The sequence below is a fragment of the Giraffa tippelskirchi genome, chromosome 7, assembly GCF_054371585.1.
Source record: "Giraffa tippelskirchi isolate mGirTip1 chromosome 7, T2T-mGirTip1v1.2.pri, whole genome shotgun sequence".
NCBI lineage: Eukaryota > Metazoa > Chordata > Mammalia > Artiodactyla > Giraffidae > Giraffa > Giraffa tippelskirchi.
The window spans coordinates 57,937,190-57,951,552 of NC_137281.1; the positions used below are offsets into that span (position 1 = coordinate 57,937,190).

The following is a 14,363-nucleotide window of genomic DNA, read 5'->3' on the forward strand; positions in this document are numbered from 1 at the left end:
GTGTTCCTCCCTCCCCTTTTAAAAATTTGTATTTTGAAGCTTTAACCCCCAGTGTGACTGTATTTTGGGATAAGGTATTAAGAAAGTAAATAATGTTAAATGAGGTTATAAGGGTGGGTCCTCATCCCATAGGATCAGTCTCCTTAAGAGGAAGAGACATCAGACCTCTCTCTGCAAATATTAACAGAGAAGGGGTCATGTGAAGACACAGCAAGAAGGTATTTGTTTACCAACCAGAGAGGTCTTACCTTGATCTTGGATTTTCAGCCTCCAGAACTGTGAAGAAATGCATTCCTGTTATTTAAGCCACTAGTCTATGGTATGCTGCTATGGGGCAGCCCAAGCAGACTAATATAAACCTATAAGTCAGTCCAGAGGGTATTGATATCTTTATTATATTGAGTCTTCCAATCCATGAACTTTGTATGTGTCTCCATTTATTTTTATTAGCATTTTGCAGTTTTAAACATATAAGTCCTATATATATAATTTGTTAGAGTTATGCCTAATATTTCGTTTTCTTTTGAATGATTATAAATGGCATTGTATTTTTAAATTAATCTTTGTCTTCATTAACATTTTTCTATTCTATAGTCTATTTTGTCAGATATCAGTATAGCCACTCCAGCTCTCTTTTTTAAAATTGACTTTATTTTAATTTTTTTCAATTTGTTTGCATCACATGGGTTGCAGGATCTTAGTTCCCCCAACCAGGGATTGAACCTGTGCCCTTGGCAGTGAAACTGCAGAGTCCTAACCACTGGACTGCCAGGGTTTCCCTCTTATTGTATTTTTAATTTTAGTGTTGACATGTTCATTGCTAGTATATGGAAATAAATTGATTTTTGTGCGTTTATCTGATACCCTGCTGCTAAGTCATTTCAGTTGTGTCCAATTGTGCGACCCCATGGACTGCAGCCTACCAGGCTCCTCTGTCCATGGGATTTTCCTGGCAAGAGTACTGGAGTGGGGTGCCATTGCCTTCTCTGCTTATACCCTGCAACCTGACTTAACTCACATATTCTAGGATTTTTAAAAAGAGACTCCTTGGGGTTTTTACAGAGTTAATCTTGCAAATAGGGACAACTTTATCCCTTGTTCTCTCTTCCCTTTTCCTTTTCTTGCCTTAGTACTCTGGCTCAGACTTACAGCACTGTATTGAATAAGAGCAGTGAGAGCAGACACCCTTGCTTTGTTCTCAGTCTTGGGGAGAAACAGTCAGTCTTTCACTATAATGTATAAGCTGTGCATGCAAAAGCTGTGCACTGTAATGTAGGAAGCTGTAGGCTTTTTGTATTGTAGATGCTTTTAAAAAAGTTGAATAAGTACCCCCTCTATTGCTGATTTTTTTCCAGGATTTTTATCATAAGTAGGTGTTAAATTTTGTCAGTTGCTTTTTTTGTATAGATTGATATAGTCAAGTGATTTATTTTCATTTAGCCTGTTAATATGATGGGTTATGTTGATTTTTTTTTTAGCGTTGCTGTGATGCAATTGACATACCATATTTAAAGTGTACTTAAAGTGTACAGACCCATTTAAAGTGTACACATCAGTGGTCTTTAGTATAGTCACAAGAGTTTTGCATACATCACCATGACCAATTTGAGATAATTTTCATCTCCCCCACAAGAACTCCTGCACCCATTAGCTGTCACTTCCCACTTCTCCCACCCCACCTATTCCTTTCACTTCCAACCTAGGCAGCCACCAGTCTGTTTCTTTCTCTATGGGTTTGCCTATTCTGAACATTTCATATAAACAGAATGTATAATATATGATCTTTTGTCTCTGGCCTTTTCACTGAGCATAATGTTTTTAAGGTTCATTCATATTGTAGAGTATTTCATTTCTTACTGTTGCCTTGTGTGTGCTTGGTAACTCAGTCGTGTCTGACTCTTTGCGACTTCATGGACTGTAGCCCGCCAGACTCCTCTGTCTGTGGGGACTCTGCAGGCCAGAATACTGGAGTGGGTTGCTATGCTTTCCTCCAGGGTATCTTCCCAACCCAGGGATCGAACCCAGGTCTCCTTCATTGCAGGTGGATTCTTTACCCTCTGAGCCATCAGGGAAGCCATATAACAGTCCATTGTATGGCCATCCATTACCAGTTGATGGACATTCAAGTCAATTTCTACTTTTTGGCTATTATGAATAAGGCTGTAAGTATCTGTATACAAGATTTTCTGTGGACATGTGTTTTCATTTCTCTTAGAGTGGAAGGGAGTGGGGTCATATGGTAACTGTGTTTAACTATTTGAGGAGCTTGCAGACTGTTTTCCAAAGAAACATTTCCACAAATGTTCTACTTTTCCACATCCTCATCAGTACTGTTATTATCCCTCTTTCTGGTCATAACTATCTTTGGGGGTTTGAAGTGCCATATTACTGTAATTTTGGTTTGGAATTCCCTGGTGGCTTATGATATTGATCATCTTCATGTGCTTATTAGCCATTTGTATATCTTTTTTGGAGAAGAGTCTATTCAGATCTGCTCCTCATTTTTAATTGGGTTGTCTTTTTATTATTGAGTTGTAAGAGTTCTTTATATATTCTGAATACATGTCCCTGCAGTAGAAGTGCAGTCTTCACCACTGGACTGCCAGGAAAGTCCCCTTCACCTCTTCTAAATTTATTGACATTAGTTTTATGACCCTGGATGTGGTCTAGCTTGGTATGTGTTCTGTGAATGCTTCAAAGCCTGATATCTCCCCCCCACCAATATCTTTTAAATAAATTCCTTTTCTGTGTAAATCAGCCAGAGGCAGTGTCTGTGTCTTTATCTAGAAACTGACTAATACTTGTTTCCCACTGCATCTGTTAATAGCCTTTATTGCAACACTTGCTGTACTGTCCTCTGTCATGTTGGTCTGTGAACTTGAGGACGTAGGTCTTGTGTCTTTTTTTTTTTTTTCTTTAATACCCATTTTGGTACATGGAAAATAATTTATAGGCATTTCTTGGATGAATGAATAAATAAATAGATTTTATTAATGATCACCATTTTAAAAAGGCTTAGGTAAACTCAGGTCTAAGGAGATTTCTTTTTTTTTTGCTTATATGTATTCTCCTATCAGTCTTAATCTTAAAAGCAGAATGTTTTTGGTTCCACAGCTTGTGTTCAGCAAGTGATTGACCCCAGAAACAAACTGCAATGTCTGTTCATGTGATTAGAATGACATTTCATTTCAGCTTGATCATGCCGTATTTCAAGCATAGACATGTGGGAAGTTCCTTACTCATTCCACAAGACTTATTTCACAACTCCTGCTATTTCCTTTATTTCAGGTTGGCTTGTCCTCTTGTTGTAAAAATGTTGTTTCCATAACAAGACATTTCACAATACACATCCTTGTACAGTGAACAAAAGCTCTCATATGTACCTAGAAGCCTTGTTTTCTAGTCAGGAAGCACATGGTATTCCTCCAGCCTTTCCTGTACTTAACTTTGAGTTTCCTTCTGGATAACTGGTTGTTTTCTCCATTCAGTGTAGGTACTAGGTAGTTCAGACAGGAAAGAATCTGCTTGCAGTGCAGGAGACCCAGGTTCGATCCCTGGGTCAGGAAAATCCCGTGGAAAAGGAAATGGCAACCTATTCCAGTATTCTTGCCTGGGAAATCCCGTGGACCGAGGTGCCTGGTGAGCTACAGTCCAAGGGGGTCACAAAGAGTTGGACATGACTGAGCAACTAACACTTCACTTTCCCTGGGTTAAAATGTACGTAAAGGATTTTGTTGTATAATGTGCACTGTTAATGTTAAAGAGCTCAGGCTGTTGCTGGTGACTGCCATCTAAGTTGTGTGCAGTAAATGGAGTAGATACAGGAGACGTTACAGGGACCTGAGCTAAACATTCTGCCACTTGGCATGATATCCTATTTATTGCTAAGGCAGTTTGGAGTGACTTCCTCTCTGTTGCTTTCAGGGAGCTTTTGGGGATTTTCTAACAGTTTTCACTGCAAGAAAAAAAAATAGAACTGAATGAACTGGGGATGGCCATTGGGAAAAGACTTCTTGAATGATTTCTCTGACTTTCAGTTAAGAGCATATTTAATGGCTTCCTGTTTTTCCTCCTTTGAAACTGAATTGACTAGGTTGTACTTGAACACAGGAAGATCTTTCTGTATCTTCTCTCATACTTAGTTTCTTCTCTTCTTTGCCATCTTTTTTTTTTTTTGTTATTTCAGCTAGATGCCTTGTTAATAGCTATATATTGAGAACATGCAAGAAAGGGGGTGAGATATAAATAAAGCAAGATTGTAGAGAGATAAGGATATCATTTTAGTTGTGGTTAGTATCCTTTCATCACATTTCATGTGAACTCAATGGCACCCCACTCCAGTACTCTTGCCTGGAAAATCCCATGGACGGAGGAGCCTGGTAGGCTATAGTCCATGGGGTCGCTAAGAGTCGGACACGACTGAGCGACTTCACTTTAACTTTTCCCTTTCATGCACTGGAGAAGGAAATGGCAACCCACTCCAGTATTCTTGCCTGGAGAATCCTAGGGACGGCGGAGCCTGGTGGGCTGCCGTCTGTAGGGTCGCACAGAGTCGGACACGACTGAAGCGACTTAGCAGCAGCAGCAAGTCAAGAATGGTGGAGAGCATTTTAGTGACAATCCCCATACTCTTAAGTTTCGTTATTTTCTGAGTCTTCATATATTCAGAAGATGTATTAAACAGCATCTGTTGAGTGCTTTTTGATTCCCCACAGAATTTGATTTTCTTAACAGAGTATAGGATAGTTATCACAGGAGCCTTAGTGTTTAATTCAGTGAGTTACAACAATTGTATATAACGATGTAGCACCTCCTGAAATGAGATCTGTGTGGTGTGACTCCCATCTCCCCAGAAAGCTTCCTCATGCCTTTTCCCAGTTGGTTCTCTTACCCACTCCCCTCGCACCTTCTGCCCCAGGCAACCACTCATTTTTATTACGATATGTTAGTTTTCCTATTCCAAAATTTGATGTATATCAGTCATATGTTGTGTAACTCGTTTGTGGCTTTTTTTACTCAGCATAGTGTTTTTTAGACTCACCCATGTTACTGGGTCATATTCATTTATTTCCATTGTATGAGAATATGCCAGTTTATTCATCCTGTTGGTGGGCGTCTGGGTTGTTTCAAGATCTTTTTGAAGACATATGTTTTTATTTCTCTTGGGTAAATAAATACCTAGGAATAGGATTGCTAGGTCATAGGGTAGGTGTGTATTTAATGTAAAAAACAGATTGCCAAACAATTCTCCAAAGTAAGTGCATTCTTTTATATTCTTGCCAGTGTGTGTGAGAGTTCCACTTGATCCATATCCTGGTCCACATTTGGTTTCGTCAGTCTTTTTTATTTTGGTGGGTGTGGGTTTTCATTTGCATTGCTCTGAAGAGTAATAATAATGACATCTTTTCATGTGCTTATTGGCCATTTCTGTGTCTTCTTTTGTGAAATGTGTCCTCCAGTCTCATTTTTTATTCAGTTGTTCATCAGTTTGTTGAATTGTAGGAGTTCTTAATATATTCTGGATGTATGTACTTTGTCAGATATAAATGCTATTACTGAGTATTTCTTTTTATGTTTTTTTAGCTCACAAGTGTATTTATTTGTTATTTTTGGTTGCACTGGGTCTTTGTTGCTGTGAGCGGGCTTTCTCTAGTTGCAGACAGTGGGGGCTCTCTAGTTGCAGACAGTGGGAGGGCTCTCTAGTTGCAGACAGTGGGGGGCTCTCTAGTTGCAGACAGTGGGGGGCTCTCTGGTTGCAGACAGTGTGGGTCTCTCTCTAGTTGCAGACAGTGGGGGGCTCTCTAGTTGCAGACAGTGGGAGGCTCTCTCTAGTTGCAGACAGTGGGGGGCTCTCTAGTTGCAGACAGTGTGGGTCTCTCTCTAGTTGCATACAGTGGGGGGCTCTCTAGTTGCAGACAGTGGGAGGCTCTCTCTAGTTGCAGACAGTGGGGGGCTCTCTGGTTGCAGACAGTGGGGGGCTCTCTGGTTGCAGACAATGGGGGCACTCTGGTTGCAGACAGTGGGGGGCTCCCTGGTTGCAGACAATGGGGGGCTCTCTGGTTGCAGACAATGGGGGGGCTCTCTAGTTGCAGACAGTGGGGGGCTTTCTCTAGTTGCAGACAGTGGGGGCCTCTCTCTAGTTGCAGACAGTGGAGGGCTCTCTAGTTGCAGACAGTGGGGGGGGCTCTCTAGTTGCAGACGGGGGGGGGCTCTCTAGTTGCAGACAGTGGGGGCTCTCTAGTTACAGGCAGTGGGGGCTCTCTAGTTGCAGACAGTGGGGATGTCTCTAGTTGCAGACAGTGAGGGAGTTCTCTAGTTGCAGACAGTGAGGGGGTTCTCTAGTTGCAGACAGTGGGGGGGGGCTCTTTAGTTGCAGACAGGAGGCTCTCTAGTTGCAGACAGTGGGGGCTCTGTCTAGTTGCAGACAGTGGGGGCTCTCTAGTTGCACATAGTGGGGGCTCTCTAGTTACAGACAGTGGGGGGCTGTCTCTAGGTGCAGACAGTGGGGGCTCTGTCTAGTTGCAGACAGTGGGGGGCTCTCTCTAGTTGCAGACAGTGAGGGGGTTCTCTAGTTGCAGACAGTGAAGGAGCTCTCTAGTTGCAGACAGTGGGGGCTCTCTAGTTGCAGACAGTGAGGGGGTTCTCTAGTTGCAGACAGTGGGGGCTCTCTAGTTGCAGACAGTAGGGCCTCTCTAGTTGAAGGCAGTGGGAGCTCTCTTTAGGTTCAGACAGTGGGGGCTCTCTCTAGGTACAGACAGTGGGAGCTCCCTAGTTGCAGACAGTGGGGGCTCTCTCTAGGTGCAGACAGTGGGGGCTCTCTCTAGTTGCAGGCAGTGGGGCCTCTCTCTAGGTGCAGACAGTGGGAGGGGGCTCTCTAGTTGCAGACAGTGGGGGCTCCCTAGTTGCAGACAGTGGGGGGGCTCTCTAGTTGCGGTTCTCAGGCTTCTCATCACAGTGGCTCTTCTTGTAGAGCACAGGCTCCAGGGCACGAAGACTTCGGTAGTTGGGCCACATGGGCTTAGTTGCTCCACAGTTTGTGCAATCTTCTCCAACCAGGGACTGAACCTGTGTCCCTTCATTGGCAGGTGGGTTCTTTACCACTTGGCCATTATGTTGTGTGTGTGTTTTTTTTTAATTCATTTATTTATTTTTGGTTGTGCTGGGTCTTTGCTTTACGAGGGCTTTTTCTCTAGTTGTGGCGAGTAGGGGCTTCTCTCTAGTTGTATGTGTGGGTTTCTCATTGTGGTGGCTTCTCTTGTTGCAGAGCGCAGGCTTTTGAGCTTGCAGGCTTCAGTAGCGCTTGGCCTCAGTAGTTGTGGTACACAGGCTTAGTTGCCTACAGCATGTGGAATCTTCCTGGACCAGAGACTGAACCCGTGTCCCCTTCATTGGCAGGCAGATTCTTAACCACTGGACCACCAGAAGTCCTGTGGTATGTTCTGACGAGCAGAAATTTTAAATTTTGTTCAAGTTCAGTTTATTTATCTTTTTTTTTTTTTTAATGGTTAGTGCTTTTTGTTTCCTAAGAAGTTTCCCTATCCTAAGGTTGAGATGGTTTCTCCTTTCTTTCCCTCATCATTCTGGTGTGTGTGTTTAGGTTTTTTTAATCTGTTTGATTATTTTTATATTTAAACAGTCACTTTTTTAAGTATCATGAAAGTAAAAACAATTTAAATTGTTGCTTAAAAAGTTCAAACAGTGCAGAAAGATGTAGAAAACAAAATGAAAGTTAATAATTTGATGTTTCTTTTTCTAGACCTCCTCTGTTCAGTACAGTCCTCATTAAGCATATTTGATGCTAAGCATTTAATGCTGAGCATTAAAATGTGACTACTCTAATTTGAGATGTGTTGTAAGTGTAAAATATGCACTAAATTTTGAACAGTTAGAAAAAAATAAGCAAACTATCTCAGTTTTTGTATCCATTTCATTATTGAAGTGGTAACATTTTTAATATATTGGGTTAAATACAATAGATAATTAAAATTTACTTCACCTTTACATTCTTTAATATGGATACTATAAAGTTTTTAAATATATTTGTGACTCTTATTTGTGGTTTCCATTATATTTCAATTGAACAGCTCTGTTCTAGACCTTTTCCTAAGCATTTAGTGATCTTTATATACTTATCTGTGCTTGGGATTTTTTTTCATATGTAACAGTTGGTTTTAGTTACATGGAGTCATCCAAGCCTGTTTTCCTGAAATTTGTCATTTTTGCTTAAAAATACAAAAATATACACACTAACACATATCGTGTTGTGCATATAGATTATTTGATATTTCTCTTAGTGGCTGCATGGTGTTCTATTTTGAATGTTCTATAATTTATAAAACCATTTCCCTCTAGAGACATTTAGTTTATTTACTGTTTTGCTTTCTGATAAACAGCGTGTTTTTAGAGGCTTGTTCATATTTAGAAATCTGATAAAAACAGTTTTCTTCTCAAATAGAAGTGGTTATTACAGCCAGAATGGGTGAATTGTGCAGAGGAAATGAAGGTTCCCTTGTCAAGGACAAAATGGTTTCATAACTCTAATCAAAACAGTCTTAGGAGGAGCAGACCCTTTAAATATAGTGTATTTTTCCTGCTGGAGTTCAAACTGCCTCTCTTTTGTTCGTGATCAGTTGTTACACATGACCAGTTACACAGCAAGTTTAGGCTGGATAGAGGGTCACAAACGAAAAGAAGCCAGTATTCTGTGCCTGAGCTTAAGGGATTTTTTAATGCTCACTGTGTAAAAGTTCTTTTGAAAAACTCTCCTCTTTCTAATTATTTTCCTTTTCCTCTAAGCAAAACATCTTTCCTAATAGTTCTAAAATCTAAAATTTATAGTAAATGGCCAGGCTTCCTTAGTGGCTCAGTGGTAAAGCGAGAGACCCAGGTTCCAATGCAAGACACCTGGGTTTGATCCAGGGTTGGGATGATCCCCTGGAAACGGGAATGGCAACCCACTCCAGGATTCTTGCCTGGAGAATCCCGTGGACAGAGGAGCCTGGCGGGCTACAGTCCATAGGGTCGCGAAGAGTTGGACATGACTGAGTGACTAAGCATGCATGCATAGTATATGGCCAGTCATTTTGTAGTAGGAAAGTCCTGCAAGAGAGCTCGCCTGTAAGCATTAACAAGAATGAGTGAGATGAGATTATTTAAACATACTTTGGTCAGTTTAACATCTGTTTGTGAGTGTTGAAATGGGCCAGCATGTTATTTCCATGATTGTGGCCTGGGAAATGTGCATCTTTTTCAATTAGCATATGTAACTGATAAATCCAGCCCTTGAAGTAGCTTTTAGAGGGAAGTGGACAGATGGGAGCAGCTGCTGCAGCAGAGGTGTGTCGGGCGGTTCCTCACCGCTCTTTCTCCAGGCCAGGATTGTTTTGGTTCCTGAACTGGAATTGAGTCTATGATCTGACTCCAGGCCTGGGAATTCCTTTGAAACAACAGGATCATGAACTTTATCTTAAGGTTGATAAAGTTAATTTCCTTTTTCAGGTAGCAGTTTGCCTTTAGAATTTTGTAGCTAAATGTTCCCTTGCTGATACTTTTACTTTCCCCTTCCCTGACACATGTTCTGGCTTATTTAGGATTTACAACGGGCTTTTGAAGAGTGTGTGTGTGTGTGTGTGTGTGTGTATTCTTTTAAATTTATGGGTTACAGAGGTGCAGGAAGAAAAGTTAGCACTTTCTTGTGTTAAAATATGATGATTTTTTTCCCCCTGTAAAAGAAAACCTGGAAGGAAAAGTTGGATGAACTTTGCAAGCAGTTTAAGAAGTAGAATGATTTCCAAACCTTAAACCCTGGATTGAGGCACAGCTAGAGTACTTCTGTTAGATTTTCTGTTGACTCTTTCATGAAGAAGATATTTGTTGCTCTGAACCTGGGCTGAGTCTTTTTAATTTCCAGTTTGATTGGATACTGGAACCATTTTGTAGGCAACTGTCTATTGTTTCCTTAGAGAACTGGAAAGTTCCACTGATCTGGATCCTTTGGCAGTCAGTTGACACTTTGTCGAGGCTAGTGAGCACTCCTGGGTGCAGTCTTGAACTTTCGGGTGTGCCTCCTGCCCAGTATTGAGTTATTCATGAACAGACATAAAAAAACATATACATCTTTCTATTTATAATAGAGGGAAGAAAATACTGTCATGAATATTACTGCTGGCTTCTTCTTTGGAAGTGTGTGCACGTACATGCGTGCGTGCTTGTGTGTGTGTGTGTGTGTGTGTGTGTGTTTAGTCACACAGTCTTGTCAGACTTTGCAACCCCATAGCTCGCCAGGCTTCTTTGTCCATGGGGATTCTCCAGGAAAGAATACTGGAGTGGGTTGCCATGCCCTCCTCCAGGTGATCTTCCAAACCCAGATATCGAATCCAGGTCTCCCACATTCCAGGTGGATTCTCTACCATCTGAGCCACCTGGGAAACCTGAGAATACTGAGTGGGTAGCCTATCCCTTCTCCAGGGGAACTTCCCTACTCAGGAATCAAACTGGGGTCTCCCGCATTGCAGGCAGATTCTTTACCAGCTGAGCCACCCGGGAAGCCCTCTTCGGAAGTAGGTAGAGTATTATCATGGCCTTTTGACTTGGGCAGATCTGCCATGAAAATGCAGTTTTCAACTTGAGTTGTAGCCACTCCGTGCCACAGTTATTGGCGCTTGCCTGCAGCCAAAGCTTTGTATGTAACTGGGCTTTTTCAGCTGGGTCCCTTTTTCTGGTGATTGACTCCATTCCAGTTTTCTGCCTGGTTTTGGTTGCTCTTTAGTGCCTTTAAATACTTGTTTTTCCAGTTTTATCCAGTTTATCATTGTTATCTGATTGTGAGAGGGTTAGTCCATAAAATCTACTCCACTATTACTACGTTATTCGATTTTAAAAATAGCTTCTCTCATTACTCTCCCACCACAAGTATATGTTTAACTTTGCCATTCAGCTTCAGCTATCATATATATATAATTACTTTCTGGAAACTCTTTTGGGCTTTGAGTAATTCCACCTACTAATACATAAACGTTTAGCGTACTGTAGGAAAACAACTAGCCAGTCACCATGGTGAAATTTGTGATGTGTTTGTTGAAGACCAGATAATCCAGAGCATATGGTAGCTACAGGTAAGTAACTTGGTTTCCATCTTGTTGCCAATCTACTCAAAACATACTCTAAAACCTTTACCAAAATAATGCAGTAGATGGACCAGGGTTTAGTAGGGTTAAAAATGAACACTTGACGTGCATTTTTAAAGAAATTTATTTTGACTACTCGGAGTCTTCGTTGCAGTACACGCGGGCCTCGCTTGTTGTGACACAGGCCTCTCTTTGCAGCAACAGCATGTGGGATCTTCGGTCCTCAACCAGGGCTCAAACCTGCATCCCCTGCAGTGGAAGGCAGATTCTTGGTCACTGGACCACCAGGGAAGTCCTGATGGACATTTATAAATGCCTAGATTAGTGGTTCTCAAACTGTTTGGTCTTAGGACTTCTTTACATGCATACAAATTACTGAGAACCCCAAAGAGCTTTTGATATCTGTTCCTGTATTAAAAATTAAAGCTAAGAAATTATTCAGGTAGTAATAAACTCGTTGAAAGTGAAAGTGTCAGTTGTTAAGTCGTGTACAGCTCTTGTGACTCGACTATAGACTGCCAGGTTCCTCTGTCCATGGAATTCTCTAGGCAAGAGTACTGGAGTGGCTAGCCATTCCTTTCTCCAGAATAAACTCATTACATGTTAGTAAAAGTAGCATTTTTATGAAAAATAAATATATTTTCCAAAACAAAAATCAGAGGAATGGCCTTGTCTTACATTTTGGTTTAGTATTATCTCTAGAAAGATACTCAAGCAACTAATAATAATATTAGTCTCAGAGGAGCCAGAATTTGTTAACTAGAAGATAAGAGAGGGAAGGAAGGCATATTTTCAATTTGAATTTTCTGCCTTGTACATTAATTACCATTTTAAAAATGTAAATGATTTAATAAAGCCCTTATCTTTTCTTCTGGCAGAAAGGTGCTTAAAGTAATAGATTTTCAAAAATTATTTTATTTTAGATACTTACATTTAGAGGGGAGAAGAACCTCAGGTGACACCTCTTCAATCTAAATTCGGTTCCCACTGTCTTTCTCTCTCATAGTCCCTGATTCTTTTCTTTTGTAGTGCTTACCTCAACTTGTAAGTACATAGATTTTGTTGTCTATTTTATTTTTTCACCTTTCTTCTCCCTCACTAGATGGTTAACTCCCTGAGGGCACAAATTAGATCTGTTCACTCTTCTCAGTCTAGTCCTTGGTTCATAATGGTTTGTCAGCGAACATTTATTAAACAAATGAATGAGGATCTATGGGAAACTCACATCAGTTTCCCATTTGTCAGTGCTAAGCAGTTTTGGACCGTTGCCAGAATACAAATATCCTGCCCAAACACCATTTCTTTGTGGGTAAAAAGCTTCCTGCATTTGTTCAGGCTCTCCATAGATTGTGTATTAGATGAGCAATAAATATTTAGTAAGCAATTTGGAAGGTGAGTGTCACGAGAGGAACCCACAGAATGGGTTGTGCTCATACTTTGATGCATGAAGCCATTTTGCTATTTTAAAGATTTCCTTCTCCATCTCATTCTTTGATTTGTGTTTTTCTCTCAATAAAATGAACATTTTAAAAAAAGGCCAAACCTGACTGTAATGCTGAGGTAAAGAGCATCACACCAAACCTCTCCATTCCTGGATGAAGGTGGCCAGACGTTTCATCTGTTCCCCTGTGGTGGTCCTTTTCGTGTTCTCAGCTCATTCACTGCAGGTCATCGGAGGCAGGCAGGCGGATTTCAGAGCCAGCACTTTGCTCACGAGATCCTCCATTGCTATAAGATCTGCCACTGCCGTAGTAACAAGAGCTGATTCTCTTACTGTAGCCACTGAGGTCCACTCCTTTGCCTCAGGTTCCATGTAATATCACTGTTTCTAAAAAGCTTTATTCTTTCTTCTGTACAAAACAACCCTGTGGAGCAGAAGATTTATAGTCATTAGTAGAAGAGCACACAGTGAACTATATTTTCATAGTAAAGTCATTCTTTTCCCATCCGTGAACAGATCTTTCACTTAGGTTTGCTTCATAAGTATAGGAATGAAGAGCAGCGTGTATGCTTCTGGAAGGTACCTCAGCTCATAGCTTGTGTTGCAGATCATGCCACGCTTTTTTTGGAGCTATGGTGAGTGTATTTTATAAACCAGAAATCAGCACACCTGCTGCAACAAAATTTTTTTCATCTGTAGTTTTATTTACCAGAAAAGTCATACAGTGGTATTAAAAAATAAGTCAATAGCATGGACGGTCCTAAAGGCATTATGCTATGTGAAATAAGCTTTGTGGGTTTTTTGCCCTAAATAAATGCCTTTGCCAAAATTTTTGAAAATAATAATAATAAGGAGGTCCTCCCTGGTGGTCCAGTGGCTAAGACTCCATGCTCCCAATGCATGGGCCCAGGTTTGATTCCTGGTTGGCAAACTATATCCCACATGCTGCAAATAAGATTCCGCATGCCACAACTGAGACCCTGTGCAGCGAATAAATAAATAAAAATTTAAAAATAATAAGTCAAATATAGTTATACATTAAAGGGTAAAGTAAAAAAGTTGGGCTTGTCCAAGATTATCCAGGACATAGGGATGCTTTTCCTAGAAGGAAGGCAGGAGGTTGACTCTTGAAAAAATTGGAAAGCTGTGTTTTAATTTCCACTTTATTGATCTTTCAGCACAGTGTTGGCATCAGCACTCCTAGAGCTGCAGCCTGGCCCCACCTCTCTACCCAGAGTAGGATGCTGCACCACAGACTACGCAAAGCCATCATAGAGAGATTTCTTTTTTGCTGCAAAGGACATTTTTGCCTTAAAGCCTGTAGGTCAGACAGGTAGAAACAGGAGAATGTAATGGTGACCCAGCGCTGTCCCATTTGGCTGTCATCACCTGATTGGTGTAGATCACACACTCCAGGAAACAGCAAGTGTCTGATGGTGGCAGAAGGACCTCTGGGAAAGAACAGCTTCATTGAATACCTGGGTTTTTCTGGGTTTCTTCATCTTATACAAATAACTTCCTGTAGTTATGGGAATTGGTCAAGACAAGCTCTTTTGCTTGTTTTTCTTAGACGTCACTCCAATCCATGCCATAGCTGCACATTGCAGAATAGTAGAAGGAAAAGAGCAAAAAAATAACAAAAGTTCTGAAAACAAATACAAGGAAACCAGAGGAACCAAAGAGGAAACTGACATGAGAAATTCAGAAAGAACCCAGCCTAGTTGAAAACATGCCCGTGCTGTGCGTTCAGAGTTTTTTCCGTGGTATATTTATGGAGGCTACAGGTGCCCTGGGAG

At 41.0% G+C, this 14,363-nt stretch overlaps 1 protein-coding gene and 1 long non-coding RNA gene across 6 annotated transcripts in view; both read left to right on the plus strand.

The window, feature by feature from the left end:
* The window catches only part of LOC145513154 (heterochromatin-stabilizing protein CFDP1), a 103,636-nt gene that overhangs the window by 38,358 nt on the left and 50,915 nt on the right, over nucleotides 1-14,363 (plus strand). The window lies entirely within an intron of this gene.
* Nucleotides 8,707-13,573, plus strand: LOC145513163 (uncharacterized). The gene is made up of 2 exons (XR_014059166.1): nucleotides 8,707-8,920; nucleotides 10,327-13,573. It is a non-coding gene; the product is annotated as an uncharacterized LOC145513163 (long non-coding RNA).